This window comes from Urocampus carinirostris, chromosome 3, assembly GCF_059441175.1.
Source record: "Urocampus carinirostris isolate Australia breed hairy pipefish chromosome 3, RoL_Ucar_1.0, whole genome shotgun sequence".
Classification (NCBI taxonomy): Eukaryota; Metazoa; Chordata; class Actinopteri; order Syngnathiformes; family Syngnathidae; genus Urocampus; species Urocampus carinirostris.
The window spans coordinates 1,247,332-1,263,372 of record NC_142351.1 but is presented as its reverse complement, the minus strand read 5'-3'; the positions used below and the strand labels follow the sequence as shown (position 1 = coordinate 1,263,372).

The 16,041-nt window shown below is 41.6% G+C and overlaps 2 protein-coding genes and 1 pseudogene across 2 annotated transcripts in view; all 3 read left to right on the top strand.

Moving 5' to 3' along the window:
- LOC148368215 (uncharacterized) overlaps window positions 1-16,041 on the top strand; it is a 359,448-nt gene that overhangs the window by 8,896 nt on the left and 334,511 nt on the right. The gene's annotated exons all lie outside the window — the stretch shown is intronic.
- LOC148368220 (uncharacterized) overlaps window positions 1-16,041 on the top strand; it is a 306,344-nt gene that overhangs the window by 23,688 nt on the left and 266,615 nt on the right. The window lies entirely within an intron of this gene.
- On the top strand, window positions 1,946-3,325 carry LOC148368232 (protein regulator of cytokinesis 1 pseudogene; annotated as a pseudogene).

Here is a 16,041-nt window from a genome sequence, read left to right as displayed (position 1 = left end):
CTTGCTCAGTTTGCGGTCAAAGATTCACTTCAAGTCAGAACTTAAAAACACACACATTAACCCACACTGGGGAGAAGCCTTTTTCTTGCTCTGTTTGCGGTCAAAGATTCACTTCAAGTCGGAACTTAAAAAGACACACATTAACCCACACTGGCGAGAAGCCTTTGACCTGTTGATATTGTGGTAAAAAAAAATATCCATTATTGTCAAGTCATTTTTATTTGTATAGCCCTTAATCAAGTGTCTCAAAGGGCTTCCCAGGTTATTACACTATATTTCAAAGACAATTTTTCAGACTATTATTGGACACTAGAAATGACACACAAGAACCCACACTGGCGAGAAGATTTTTGCCTGCTCAGTTTGTGGTCAAAAATTCACTAAGAGTTGTAAAACATTCAATTGGCTAAGTATCATACAGGTCGTCTATAGGAAAATAACGGCCACAAAACCATTTGCCCTCCCCTTTTTTCAACCACTGACTGCTACCACGTCAAAAAAGCCACATTCTTTTACAGGAAGTGAGCAGACTCTCCAGCTGTATCATAAAGATTTGTGACCCCAAAGTCTTCAAATGGATTCAAAAGATTCATGATCTGCATATGTGTCATGTTTCTTGATAGATGATCTATTTTATCTCTTGTCCCCATAAAATTTTGCCTTTTATCGATAATTATAATTATCATAACAACAAGATGGCCGACCTAGATCCCCAGGGTTGGGGCCTGTTCTCACCAGAGCCCCAAAGCTTGGAGAGCTTGTGGTTCTCTCCGTCCCTGTCGTCCGGATGAGAACAATCCCCGTGATGTCCGCCGCCAAAAGAGATAGGAAGCTTTATTTCTTCATCTTCCTGCTTGTCCATGTGCTGCTTCTCACACACTCCTCCCCTGAGGGACTTTTTTGTTCTCAAAAATACACAAGAATGGTCATGCATCAACCTGTCTTTGGTGGTTTGGGCAAATATCTCATGTTGGCACGCTATGAAAACAATTCCATATCATTGAAATGGGTTTATTATCTTAAAACCGGGTGCATTGATCATTACTGTTGACCTGTTGCATCATTTCTTCCACCTTCCAACCCTGAGGGCTTGTGTCAACAATGTGCTCTATTCTTTCGTTTGATTCCATTTTCTTTGTCCTGTGAATAAAACGTAGTTTCATAAAATCAAACTGTCTGCATTATTTTTTGGGTCGATGTTATTGTTTCTTCTGGACCGATCAATCATTATCCATATCAACAAACTCCAAAATCGATCAATTAAAGTTGAAAATACATTGTGTTTAAAGTTGGACCCTTCATGACAAACGCTAGACACAGGCTATTTCAAATGAATTCGTGTCGGAAACCGAGAGCGCCGCCTGCTGACTGAATTGGTAAGATTATGAACCAAATAAATATCATGGAAAGCCATATGGCAATGGGTTGCTATTATGGCCATTAAGGAGTCAGAAATCACGTTACGAGTGATGACTTTTGCCAGAATCGAAACTTAACTCTGTTAAGTCAAGATAAAACAGAAAAGGGACTTGGATTATCCTGGACCAAAATAAAGTTGAGACTGGAACTGGAAATCACCATGACCACATGGTAAGAAAACGTGAAAGCGAAATATGAAATGTTTTGAACTGAGCCAGCGTGTGGATAAGAGAGTACTCGGTTGGTTTGGACACATGGAGAGGATGGATGAGGAGCAAATGTTGGAGAGGATCTACAGAGCAGAAGTCAATGGAAGGAGACCGAGAGGAAGGCCGCCATTGACGTGGATGGGTGGAGGAAAGAGGTCTAAATCTAGTGGAAGCTAGAGCTCTCTTTGGCGATAGGAATGAGTGAAGAGGTGTTGTGAAAAGATTGTGGGATTGTGGAGGCGTTCTTAAGGATGGATGGAAAATGGATCGACTCCATTGTCTTTGTGAGTTGCTCTTCCACTGGCCGGCAACCGATTCAGGGTGTCCCCCTGCCCGAAGACAGCCGGGATGGGCTCCGGCACCCCCGCGACCCCGCCGATGACAATGGATGAATCGACGTTTTGTTCATTTTTCCGGCCGCGTCCCACATCGCACTTCACTTATTGCTCCAGCGAAGGTCGGGGGGTCCCGTCCCTGTGCGTTGAGCCGACCAGACGAACCAGGTTTTTCCAATGCTGGCGGTCTTGTGCCAGCTGTCCTGCATCCTCTACGGCAACTCCGTGTTGTCGGAGGTCGCCCGCAACGACGTCGAGCCATCGAGCGCGGGGTTTCCCTCGTGGTCGTCTCCAGCCATATTGCAAACCAGAATGCTGAGAGGACAAAGCGGCATGCTGAGTTTGTGAGTCTCAAGCAGCAGATCATCTCGTTGATGGACGATCCGGATCACATCGCCGAGACCAGTTTTGAGAAGGATGTGGTCTGCGAGGATGAAGACGCTTTCTGCCTTTCCCGGGATAATATAACTTCCCTCAAACTGCTTCTTTGTCAACTCGAGCAACAAAAAGCAGAAAACCAAGCGGTGTGCGAGGCTCTCCGAGAGAAGATCCGGATGCTCTGGGACAGGTTGAACGTGTCACAGGTGGAGAGGGAGGCCTTCAATGAGCACAAGAAGCGCAACCTTAAGGAGTTGCAAGCAGAACTAGATCATCTGGAGGAACTCAAACTGCAAAACATTCGCAATTTCACGGACGCAATCCGCTCTGAGATTGCCGTGTTTTGGGAAAAGTGCTTCTTCGGCATTGAGCAACGGAAGGCCTTTTCCCCGTACTTTAGCGAGGATTTTACTGAGGCGCTCTTGAGTTTGCACGATGCCGAGATTCAGCGATTAAAGCGGCATTTTGAGGAACACAAAGAGCTTTTTGAGAGTGTTCGTGAGTGGGAAGAAAGCTGGAGACTCTTTTTGGAATTGGATAAAAAAGCATCAGATCCATGGAGATACACAAATAGAGGAGGGAATCTACTCAAAGAACAGAAGCAGAGGGCAGAGTTGCATAAAAACCTACCAAAGTTGGAAGAGAAACTAAAAACCCAGATTGATGCATGGGAAAGTGAGCAAGGAAGTGAATTTCTGGTCAATGGACAGAAGTTTCTTCAGTATGTGGAAGAAGAGTGGAAGCTGCACCAAGCAGAGAAAGAAAAGGAAAAACTAGAAAGGCAACTGAAGAAAAAAGAGCAGACTGAGGTGGACATGTTGTATGGAACAATGGTTCAAACCCCCAAGCGCTGATTGCCAGGCAACCGTACGCCAAATAAATCACGAAGGATGAATGTCACCTCCGGTATTTTCTCCGCCACATCAAACAGCACCATGCGTTCCGGCTTTAGTGGATACGTGATGCCGCGCTCACCCATGTCTCGGCCGCCTTTACAAACGGTATTTTGTGCCTCTTCAGATGAGACACCTCTTCGCCGTTCAATCTGTCCTTTCCAGTCCCTTGTCTTTCAAAAAATGGATTTCCATTCCCGATGAATCAATCGTGCTTACATATTTTTGGTAAATCAATAGCCTCAATCTGAACGACCATGTAGAAATTCTCTCTTATCCATTTATTTTCCATGAATATTCTAAAATTCTTATGATCCGTCTCAAGATCGATTCAGCCGCTATTTTGAAATTCATATCTTTCTCAGGACGAATCTGTTCCTCGTCGTCTTTTGAAAATGCTTTCCGTAGGATTGGCAAATGTTTTTTGAATTCAACCGAGCTATAAATCAACATTTGTTACATATTTGTTAAGGTTTGTCAATCGTAACACGCTAATATCTTCAAAATTTACGGTATGATTCATTTCACGCTCTCTGGCAGCTCCTCTCACGTGAGAGGAGATGAACAAGCAAACTGAGCAGGCGAAAGGCTTCTCACCAGTGTGGGTTCTAGTGTGTTTTTTTAAGTTCCCACTCTCAATGAATCTTTTACCTGCAAACTGAGCAGTAAAAATGCCTCTTCCCATTGTGGGTTAGTCTATGTTTTTTTCCGTGAAACTTTTACCGCAGACTGAGCGTGAAAAAAGCTACTCATCAGTATGTGATATTTTGTGTGATTTTAAGCTCCTATTCTGAGAGATCGTTGACCACAAATTGAGCAGGCGAAAGGCTTCTCGCCAGTGTGGGTTCTAGAGTGATTTTTTAAGTCCCCACTCCGGGTGAATCTTTTCTCGCAAACTGAGCAGGCGAAAGGCTTCTCCCCAGTGTGGGTGAGTGTTTTTTTAAGCCCCAACTTTTGGTGAATCTTCTACCACAAACTGAGCAGACAAAAGGCTTCTCCCCAGTGTGGGTTAATTTGTGTGATTTTAAGCTCCTATTCTGAGAAAATCGTTTGCCACAAATCGAGCAAGCGAAAGGCTTCTCGCCAGTGTGTAACATCAAGTTTCCTTGGTGGGAGAGTTTTTTATCACAAAATGCTCATTTTTTTTTTTTTTGAAGGTGCACCGCTACTTTGCGGATTTTCACTTATCGCGGGTGGTTTTGGTCCCCATTGACCGCGATCACCGAGGGGCCACCGCACTCGTCACTCACGAATTGCCATACGGACTCCCATTTCATGAATACTCTTGTCCTGTTTTGGGAAAAGAAAGCCACGACAGCCATGTCATTCATCATTTTGGATGTTGTTATTTCCATTCTTTTCAAAGTCATTTGAAAGTTTCGCTTATTTGAAACTATGAATTCGATCGTGCGCATTATTCTTTTATTTTGCATACATAAACACCTCGAGGTATCGTCGTAGCCGTTTCCTATCGTTCTCGTTCATCATTCGCAAATGAATCCGTCCGCTAAATAGTTTAAGATCCCGTCGATCTCGATATTCGGATTCATCCGGGTTTCGCACTCGCAGATTTCCGCCGGTCCATTCGGCGAAACCTTTCCTATCTTGTTCCGCGCTTCGAATTTCTCTTTCCTTTTGTGGTCGATTGCCGACGGACGGTTCTCTGGCGATTTCCACGTCTCGCTCTTCGTCGTCGCTCCCGGTCCCGCTTTCTTCATCGGCGGGCGGGTTAAGACGCACGCCGCCAAAGTCACCCGCTTTTCACCGTCGTAGCAGCCGAACGGACCCCCGTTTTGATTATCCCTTTCATCATTATAAGGCGCACCTAAAAGTCTTCATTTTTTCAAAAGCTGACCATGCGCCTTATAATACAGTGCGCCTTATATATGGATCAATATTAAGTCAAAAAGTCTCGCTACTAAAGCAAGGGCCCGCCGACTCGATTTTCCCTCGAACGCCAAGTCGTCCGCGGCGTATGCTGGGATATACTGGACTGTCTCAGAAAATTAGAATATTGTGATAAAGTTCTTTATTTTCTGTAATGAAATTTAAAAAAAAAAAATGTCATACATTCTGGATTCATGACACATCAACTGAACTATTTTAAGCCTTTTATTATTTTAATATTGCTGAATTTGACTTACAGCTTAAGAAAACTCAAAAATCCTATCCCAAAATATTAGAATATCATGAAAAAGTATACAAGTAGGCTATTCAACTAATCACCTGAATCATCTGATTAACTGGAAACACTTTGCGAGGGTTTCCTGAGCCTTAAAAACACTCAGCTTGGTTCAGTAAACTAAATCACAAGTATGGGGAAGACTGCTGTCCAGAGGACCATCATTGAAACCTTCCATCAGGAAGGTAAGACACAAAAAGAAATTTTTCAAAGAGCAGGCTGTTCACTGAGTGCAGTTTCAAAGCATATCCACAAAAAGTCTGTCGGAAGGGAAAAATGTGGCCGGAAACGCTGCACAACCAAGAGAGATGACCGCAGCCTTAACAAAATTGTGAAGAAGAGCCGCTTCCAGAATTTGGGGGAGCTTCAAAGACAGTGGCCTGAAGCTGGAGTCCGGGTATTGTTGAGGAATTCAACATTGGAGAATTTGGCGGTTCGATAGATAAGCAGATAAGGGAAAATAAACAGTAGCCAGCGTTGGAGGAAGAGACCATTTTTTATTGCAATGAAGGTTCTCTCTCCAAGCTGAAAAGCGTTACATAGCTTTTTGTATCCTCAATCCAGTCCGACCCAGAAGGCGGTCCGATATCACGTACTGCTTAAAGGAATTTTGTTTTTCCCGTTTTGTTTGGAGAAGCCATCCTCCTGTTTCCTTATAAGGAGACACGAAGACAAGGAGATGGCTGGTCCAAACAATCTGACATCAGTGTTTACAGAGACCCGCGAACCGTCTGCCAAGAACTTTCCGCACTCAGTTTTTTCCACTGACGTCAGTGTATGCACAAATGCAAGTCTATTTGCCACAACATAATCCCCCCTTTGGGAGTTTATACTCCCACTTTGAATGGAAATTAAAATTGAAAAGGAATACATAGTAGTGGCAAATTATTACCAATCATAGATATCCATACAGGACAGAGTTTACGCGAATCGAAAATAAAATAAAATTCTGGCGGTCAGCCTGCTGTGATTACTCTAACTTTCATTGTTCATGTTTCATTAAATAAAAAAGAAAAAACCCCTAACACTCCAAACATCTGACCCATCCACTACCCCCCCTTCATTTATCTTTATCCGTACATACTGGATTATACACGTGGACCGTCGACGGTTAATCGGTACGTGATAAAGGTAAATGAATAATTAAACTGATCAGCGATAACCAATTTTGGTAACAGTCATCGATACATTTCAAGATGCGTGCATGACTGGATAGTGATACGGCATATACATCGGCCTTTGGCCTGACCCCTGTGAGTAATTTGAAGACCATGCACTGTCGTATTCGTCAACGGGTGTCGTGAAGTCAGATGTTGGAGTGAGTGTTATCCCAGCAGGCATCACGCTCAGTTTCCATGCAGCCAAAAACCCGGAAGCGACGATGACCATCCCAGGCAGCAGCATGTTCCCCGGCAGTGTGACATACCAACAAAAGAATCACAATTAGAAACCAATATATTTGTTGCTGTTATTCCTAGTGCTATACAGTGTGTTGCGTGTTTAACAATAGTGCCAATTGATATCGTATTCAGTCCAGATCATCATATGTGTCTCTTTCCGCAGATGCTCCATTATTTAATGTAATGTAGACTGACTATTAACGTTGCCAAATAAAATTCAAGGTTTTGAATTTAGTTGAGTCATCTGTTCTTCCTCACTAAGGAATAGGCTTGGATATTTAATCACTAACTGTGCTCATTGAGCTTCTTGCCACCCTAGTATTAGTTATTACTGTCATTTGTTCTCCAAAAGTCTGAAGAATTCCTCTTTTAAGAATAGGTATGGTACAGAAATACAACAAACACATAATTATTACGACAGTTAGCACGAAAATTTCCCCCCTTCGCTAACTTACTACCCCAGTACCCAAATGTATACGAGAACCAATCAAAAGAGATACTGTTCTTCTCAGTATTTACTGTCACTTCATTGCTCAACTCACGAATCTTTGTCAGTGCTTTTGTGAGGCTTCCTGCTTCGGATTTATTTAAAGGTATATACGTACAGCCTTCCTCCTTTATCATATGACACACGCCTCCTTTACTGGCTAAGAGAAAATCGAGGGCCTGATGATTCTCCCAGGCCATCCTAGATGTCTCATGTAATTGCTCTCCTACTGCACTAAAGGCCTCGTTAATGTAATTAATAAACGTTGTTGGTTGTAATAAATGTAGTTAATCCATTTTGCGTTCATATTCTGAGTTATCCAGATAAATATCGATTCTAATCCAGACTTAATTTCATTGCTAGCTATAAATCACTCTGGAATTACTCTCGGTTTTCCGATGTTATTTAGCCATACCCGTCCACCCGGAACATATGTTTTCTTTACTCCGGCCAATTGTCAACAAAGATATTTCATTCAATTACCTTTTCCCCTTTTTTTTATTTTTTCCTTTTACTAACTTTTAACTTTCTGTATTTGTAACTTCATCTATTTTCTACATAATTTTCCCTTCTCCTACTCCCTCTAACACATGCTTTTTAGCCCACTTGTTTAATGGGAAATTGACATATAATTACTCACCTAATCTTTCAATTTATTCATTTATTTTTCCCAAACCAATTAAATCTACTATCCTAGCTTCACCTACTTCATTTGAAAACAACGTGCATTGATCTACAACGATTCATCTTACTCATTTGTATTCCATTCAATGAATATTTCCTCCATATTCAATGAAAAAAAAGTATTTACTCACGCTTTTCCACTATTCTCGTCCAACAATGCTTTTCATTCTCAAATCACTCCATTTAATTCACTCAATTGGATTTTTCCTCGTCTTCACATTCCTTTATCTTCCAATTTTTAACTGAAAACGAAACATTTTTATTCATTTTCTGTCACTAATCCATCTTTCTACGGTGTGGTTCTGGCATTAACTCAAAGCATCTAAAATAACTCAAACATAATTTTTCTAAACTCACACTCCTAAATTTATCGTTGTCCAATTGAAAAAACAGAAAAAAATTTGGACCGTAAAAAATATTTATTGGAACCCCTTAGGCCCCTATGCGTTATGTTGTACACCCTTAGCGTCAAACACTGATTTCCCAAAAAACGAACATTTTCGATTCCTGACGCGATGTGCTCTCGGTTCCACCCAAAAACAATATTTTTTAAACGGTCTTACTGTTGATAACAAAACGTTTCTGTCGTTGCAATGTGCACTTAAATTCGCTACCTTTTTCTTCTTTGTTAAAAAACGCACGCACTCTCGTCCGCGGCAATTTTCCTTCGTATTTTTCTATTTTTTCTTTTCAGTCACGTGGGCCGCTTAAAAGCGAACATGACAAACATGAAACAAGAAAAAAGAGAATACAGGAAAGTATACAAACATTTACAACATTGAACAAACATAAAACATATGACAAGACAAATGGCCCACAAAAATTTAAGTTAATTAGTCAAATTAAGTCAGTGCACATTGAGACCATGCGCCCACACAACTACGGAGTTAGGGTTACGGTTTTCCTCTTCTACACAATTTCCCGAATTTTACGTACTGGCCCTGCACTCATTTTTGGCTGTCGGCGTTGTAACATCACTCTTTAGTGCCGTCGCCGTGGGTGTAGGTTTTTCTGGACTTTGGTCGTCGGAACCTTTCTTGCCTGTATCGTCACATTAAGATTTAGCCTATTAGTATTATTTAGTATTATTATGTAGTATATTATTAACTTTAGTCTGTACTGTCGTTAACATATTTGGTTTCTGGTAGTCCGTCGGCACTCCGACTGGTTGCACGTTTCTCTTTCGCCTGACTTATCCCATGATACTCGGAATTTCAGTAATTCAAACTTGTCTTCTATCGCGAATTGCACTATTCACACACGTCCTTCTACTCAATCAAGGAAGCAAGGTTTAGGGCGCTTTGAGGAGAGGGATGACTGAAAATGGGCGCCAAGAGTGGACTGAGAGTGTGATCGTGGCCACTGTGTTGTGCGGTGCAGAGACGATTCAGTTTTATTAAGACGACAGCAGTGTGTGTGTGTGTGTGTGTGTCGTCGTATCGATACTAATAACTAAATGGAGTGGAATGGAACTATGAAGACTATAACATGAAACCAAACGAGAGTCACGCTCTATAGAGAATTTACCGACCTATTGCATCCTCGCCTACAATCAGTTCAAAATTTTTCCAACATTCTGCTTCTAAAAAATAACCTAAAAAAATCAGTCATTAAAAGCGCAATTAACCACCAGTCTATCGTCCCAAAAACAATAGTTTTAAGTCAATGGTGGGCAAACTTTTGTCGTCACGGCCTGGGGACACATCCAATTTTTCTCATTTACAATTATGATGTTGTATTTCATTATATTTAATTCCTGTTTATTTATTTTGTGTAATGGTTGCACATCAAACTGAAATATTAGCGTTTGTTCCTTGTTATTTTTTCCATTGTTCCTTACAAAACCGCTCCCCAGTTCCCAAAGGTACGACGGTGATCGTTTGGATACACCATTTTTCAGATCTTTCCACAAGCACTATTTATGTCTGGATTTGGGCTTGGCTATTCTAACACATTTATATTGTTAGTTTTAAAACATAGAATTTTAGATTTTGTTTATGTACGAACCCCTACTGAACACCAGCATACCTTCAGGGCAATTGCAGTTGACTCAACAGGGTTCGATTGCTTTCGGAACGGACTAATCCCGTTTCAATCCAATTGATTCAAATTGATAATGTGTTTCGATTTACTATAGTTTCTTCATTCCATATTTACTGCTAGAACCAATTAAACGTATAAGTAGAGGTACAACTGTGTTATTGTAGTTGTTTACGTATTTAGTATTTCTGTCATGTCCAGCGTGGTCGCTGTGGCGACCGTCTAATTTGCATGTGTCCTTCTTAAGGGCTTGCCTGTTCTGAGTAAAAGCCTGTTTTATGTGTATTCCTAGTTTGAGTTCCTGTTTGCCTGTAGGCCTGTTTTGGTTTTGTTTTGTCCCTGTGTGTTGGACAATTTTGCTAAATAAAGTAACTGGTCGTTACGCGATTGAATTCTGGTCCGGTCTGCACTTAGCTCAACCATTCCTGCAGTAGTATCTTACAATATTTACTAAATAAGATTCTGTAGTATTTTCGAAGTTGGTTGCAGTACACCTGAGGCTATTTTTTGCAGGATTTCTTTAGTAGCGCTAGTATTAATGCTGTTGTAGTTTTGTAGCAGTATTCTTGCAGAATTTCTGTAGCTGGTCTTTTTAGAATTATAGCCGTACCATATACTATGTCCCATTTTTCAAGCTCTATATTCCGTTTTCTAGTAATTTCATAAAATTTCTGTAGTAGGATGTTACTATATTGTAATACCTTGCCATCTCATCTCTTGTTCTATTTTCGTTAACTGCACATGAATGGCTGGATTAAACCCTAGAGGTTTAATTCTGACCCAATTGTGGAAAAATGTATCTGATACTGTTACTTCCGGCGCCGTCATGAATGGCAGCCGCTCCAGCAGCTCCCGTGTTATTTTTGCTACTTTTGTGATTTATTTATTTGTTTATTTATTTTTGCTTACTTTATCAGTGCCTTGCAACACTTGGATTACTTTCTAACTCCACCCAGCAGAGTAAAGGCCAACATTAAACAACACCACCTACCTTGGACATTACCAAATCTTACTGCATTAGGTGTCCTGTGTAGCACTATTTAGTAACTCTATATAACATGCTAAAGTGGGCATTTGCACGTCACACTGGGTATTTGTATATTGTATTCTTTTGGCTTTATTATTTTATTGTTCTCGGCTCAGGGATGCTGCTGGAGCGGCTGCCATTCGTGACGGCGCCGGAAATAAATAATTTTAAAAAATTATATATAAAAATATAAAAATCATAAATAAATATAAAAGCAGTAACGTTTGCTCATTGGTAACATTTTTTTTTAATGACTGTTATTATTTAAATAAAGAGAAATCACATTTAAGCAAGCGATGTTATCTGCCATTGAAATAAAAATCACTCAGCGAAGCCCACGACCCTGAGATTAAGAGTCTCATGCTCTACCGACTGAGCTAGCCGGGCGGGGGAGAACACACATCCACAGACAGAAAGACACACGCACAATTCTCGCTAGCTGGCACACACCAACATTCCCGAATGAAACATCTCCCAGACTTAAAACATGTCATCAATTCCCACACATTCTTTGTATCGCCTGTTCTATGCGAAAGTATTTTAATAATAAAACATCGATTACTGCTCATTTTTTAGCGTCGGTCTAACAAAATCAGATTTTAGAAAATGGCGATTCTCCACGCACCACACTTTTTATTAAGTCAAGGTTACATGTCGGACTCCCAAATCATCAATCCACTAGGGAAACAAATAAATATTTCCCGTATTAACCATATATATAGATCGTCTATTTTCGAACTGTCACTAGCAAATGACGACGTCTTATCACAGCTTTACACAGATCTCAAGACAATCATAAATATAAAAAAACCTGACGCCGCTGCAAATCTTTTATCCAGATAAAATTAGCCTTATTATGTTTTTCACGCAGCCAGTCCCATAAAAAACAGGATTATCTGAGCTCATAATTCCCGTTCGGACAAAAAATCTCAACTCAGTTTATATATCTCATCCGTCCTAACTTGGGGGCCAGATTTTAGACGGAAATCCACGTGCACGCTTTCTCATAATTTAGCTCCAACAATGGCTCCCGTACTTCCCACGACCTCGACGAGCAAACTGAAGTAAGGAGAGAAAAAAAAAACATTCCTTACCTCAGCCGCCCGTTCGAGACCATCCCATTGAGAAGTCTTTTCCCTTTTCTGTTTATCTTAAGGGCCAAATCACGTTGGGCGCCATTGATTTGTTGAGGAATTCAACATTGGAGAATTTGGCGGTTCGATAGATAAGCAGATAAGGGAAAATAAACAGTAGCCAGCGTTGGAGGAAGAGACCATTTTTTATTGCAATGAAGGTTCTCTCTCCGAGCTGAAAAGCGTTACATAGCTTTTTGTATCCTCAATCCAGTCCGACCCAGAAGGCGGTCCGATATCACTTTTTATACCGCTCATGATACCGCTCATGATATACCGAGCGAACTTCAAAGAGACCCGGCTTCGTTGTGGACGTCCATCCCTCTTAATAAGCGGCGACGGCGGAGACGCCGTTCGGAAAGGAAACGCGGCTGCCGTGCAGGTAGATGTGTGAAGCGTGTGAAGTCTAAGCAGCAAGATGGACACGAGGATGGACGCGAGGATGTAACTAATTCCACCATTCATTCCTCGCCGGACAACCGAAGCTTTAAACTCAGCGCTCACGAACGGCCACAACGCCGGGAGCTTTTGAAGATCTCGACAAAGACTACAAAGAGTTCAGCTAAGTCAAATGATTCAGCAAAGCTAAAATTTGGTCTTTTGAATGTTAGATCCCTCGCCCCTAAAGCTTTACTTGTAGATAATATTATTCGTGATTATAAACTGAATTGTATGGGTCTTTGTGAAACGTGGTTACGCCCGGATGAGTACTTAGCGCTTAATTATGCTTCTCCCCCAGACTACCAGAGTAGTCATACAGCACGCACGCTGAAAAGGGGTGGTGGTGTTGCGCTAATCTCCGAAAAATCGCTTAAATTTAATCCACGGACCGCTAATAATTACAAAACGTTTGAGGCTCTTGTGACGCGGTCCCCTCAATTGTCAATTGATGTAATAACTATCTATCGTGCTCCTGGGCCATACACAACTTTCTTAGACGAATTCGCTGAACTTTTGTCTGAACTAGTAACCTATGCAGACAAAATTATAATTATGGGAGACTTTAATATTCATATGAATGACCCACACAGTTCACTCACTATTGCGTTTAGTTCTTTACTTGATGGATTTGGTTTTACTCAACTAGTTGATTTGCCAACCCATAAAAATGGGAACACGCTAGACTTGATTCTGACTCGAGGAGTTTTAACCTCAAACATTATGGTGCTACCGTGTACTACCGTTATCTCCGATCATTATTTAGTGACATTTGAGGTGCTAACTAAATGTAGTGTTAAAAAAGCTGAAGGATTTAGCGGACGCAATATAAGCACTGGCACAGTTTCTGAGCTCCTTGAACTCCTTCCTGAAGCAGTTGCGTCCTTTCCTAAATACACTGGCTCGATTGACTCACTCACGAATGAGTTCAATACCACCCTGACTAGTGTGATGGATACCATAGCGCCCTTAAAACTAAAATCACGTCCTAAAAGACGCACACCTTGGTTTACTGATGAAACTAGAACCCTTAAAAAAGAATGCAGGAAATGGGAGAGAAAATGGCGCGCTACCAAGCTTGAGGTTTTCCATCAAACCTGGTGTGATAGCTTGTTAAAGTATAAAGCGGCCCTTGCCTCTGCAAAATCGGCCTACCTTTCGAAGGTGATTGCGTCTCAAAAGAACAACCCCAAAGCCCTTTTTGACACTGTAGCATCGCTTACAAGGCAACAGACTACCGCTGATAGTTCGACACACTCTGCTCAGGACTTAATGGTCTTCTTCACTAAAAAGATTCAATGCATACAGGAAGAAATTGCTAAAGATACTATTAGTACCACTCATATTAAAGAACTGAAACTTACAGATGCACGACAGGGTGGCTGCCCAGGGAAAATGGCCGGTTTTAGTGAACTGTCACTTGATGATCTCAAACAAGTGGTGACTGCGGCCAAACCGACAACTTGCCAGTTCGACCCGCTCCCAGGTTCACTTATTAAAAGTCTTTTTAGCGTCATTGGGCCTTCAGTTCTAAATATTATAAATACATCACTCTCCTCAGGTGTAGTTCCAGCAGCTTTTAAGTCCGCCGTTATTAAACCCACACTAAAACGACCCAACCTTGATCCAGAAATCTTAAGTAATTACAGACCTGTGTCAAACCTACCTTTCCTCTCTAAAGTACTCGAAAGAGTAGTGGCACAGCAGCTGAATGCTTTCATATCTGAGAACAACCTTTTTGAATCGATGCAATCAGGATTCAGGGCTAACCACTCTACTGAGACGGCGCTGATCAAGGTAACAAATGATCTCCTAATGTCAATGGATTCTGGCGCTTCATCACTTTTGCTGCTGCTGGATCTTAGTGCTGCTTTTGACACAGTGCGCCACAATATCCTACTAGAACGGTTGGAAAAATGGATTGGTCTCTCAGGAACCGTCCTCTCGTGGTTCAGATCCTACCTCTCAGATAGGACGCACTGTGTGAAATATGGTGAAACGACATCTGAGCCCTTTAATGTTACCTGCGGTGTTCCGCAGGGTTCTGTGCTCGGCCCCCTACTTTTCAACATTTACATGCTTCCATTAGGTGATATTATCCGCAAGTACAATATCAGCTTCCACTGCTACGCAGACGACACTCAACTATATCTTCCGTTGGAGGAATCTTCCACACTAAACTGTGGAAATTTGGAGGCCTGTCTCACTGAGATAAAAGAGTGGATGTCACTCAATTTCTTGCGTCTTAACCCTGAAAAGACCGAAATGTTAGTCATTGGTCCTTCTAAATGCCGTGACTTCTTCTCAAAAACTGCTGTGAACCTTGACAAATGTCACATCACACAGAGTGACTCAGTTAAAAATTTAGGTGTCATATTTGACCCTGATCTATCATTTGAGATGCATGTAAAGCAAATTACTAGAACTGCCTTCTTCCATCTTCGCAACATTGCTAAAATCCGTTCAATACTGTCTCAGTCTGATGCGGAAACAATAATTCATGCATTTGTTACCTCCCGTCTCGACTACTGTAATGCACTACTTTCCGGTCTCCCGAAGTCCAGAATCAAGTCTCTTCAGCTAGTACAAAATGCCGCAGCGAGGCTTTTAACTAGGACAAAAAAGTACGATCACATAACACCGATTTTGGCTAACCTGCATTGGCTCCCAGTTAGCCAAAGATGTGACTTCAAAGTTCTCTTAGTACTGTACAAAATCATACATGGACTTGCTCCCTCTTATCTTTCAGATCTGATCTGCCGCTATGTCCCGGTCCGAAGCCTGCGATCTGAGAGTGCCGGTCTTCTGGTGATCCCGAGAGCAAAGAAGTCTTCTGCTGGTTCGAGAGCGTTCTCCATCCGGGCACCGGTGCTGTGGAATGCTCTTCCCCCTGAGATCCGATCTGCAACCTCAGTGGAAATGTTTAAATCTAAACTTAAAACTCACCTCTACTCTATTGCATACGAATAACCTACTCCTCTTGTCGGTTGACAATAGTCTGTGTAATATAGTGTAACAATCTGTGAAGCCCTTTGAGACTCTTCGTGATTTAGGGCTATACAAAAATAAATGACTTGACTTGACTTGACTTGACACGTACTGCTTAAAGGAATTTTGTTTTTCCCGTTTTGTTTGGAGAAGCCATCCTCCTGTTTCCTTATAAGGAGACACGAAGACAAGGAGATGGCTGGTCCAAACAATCTGACATCAGTGTTTACAGAGACCCGCGAACCGTCTGCCAAGAACTTTCCGCACTCAGTTTTTTCCACTGACGTCAGTGTATGCACAAATGCAAGTCTATTTGCCACAACAGTATCAAAAGCCACAGTTCACAGACGTGTCCGGGAAATGGGCTATAATAGCCGTATTCCCATGGTCAAGCCACTTCTGAACTCAAGACAACGGCAGAAGCGTCT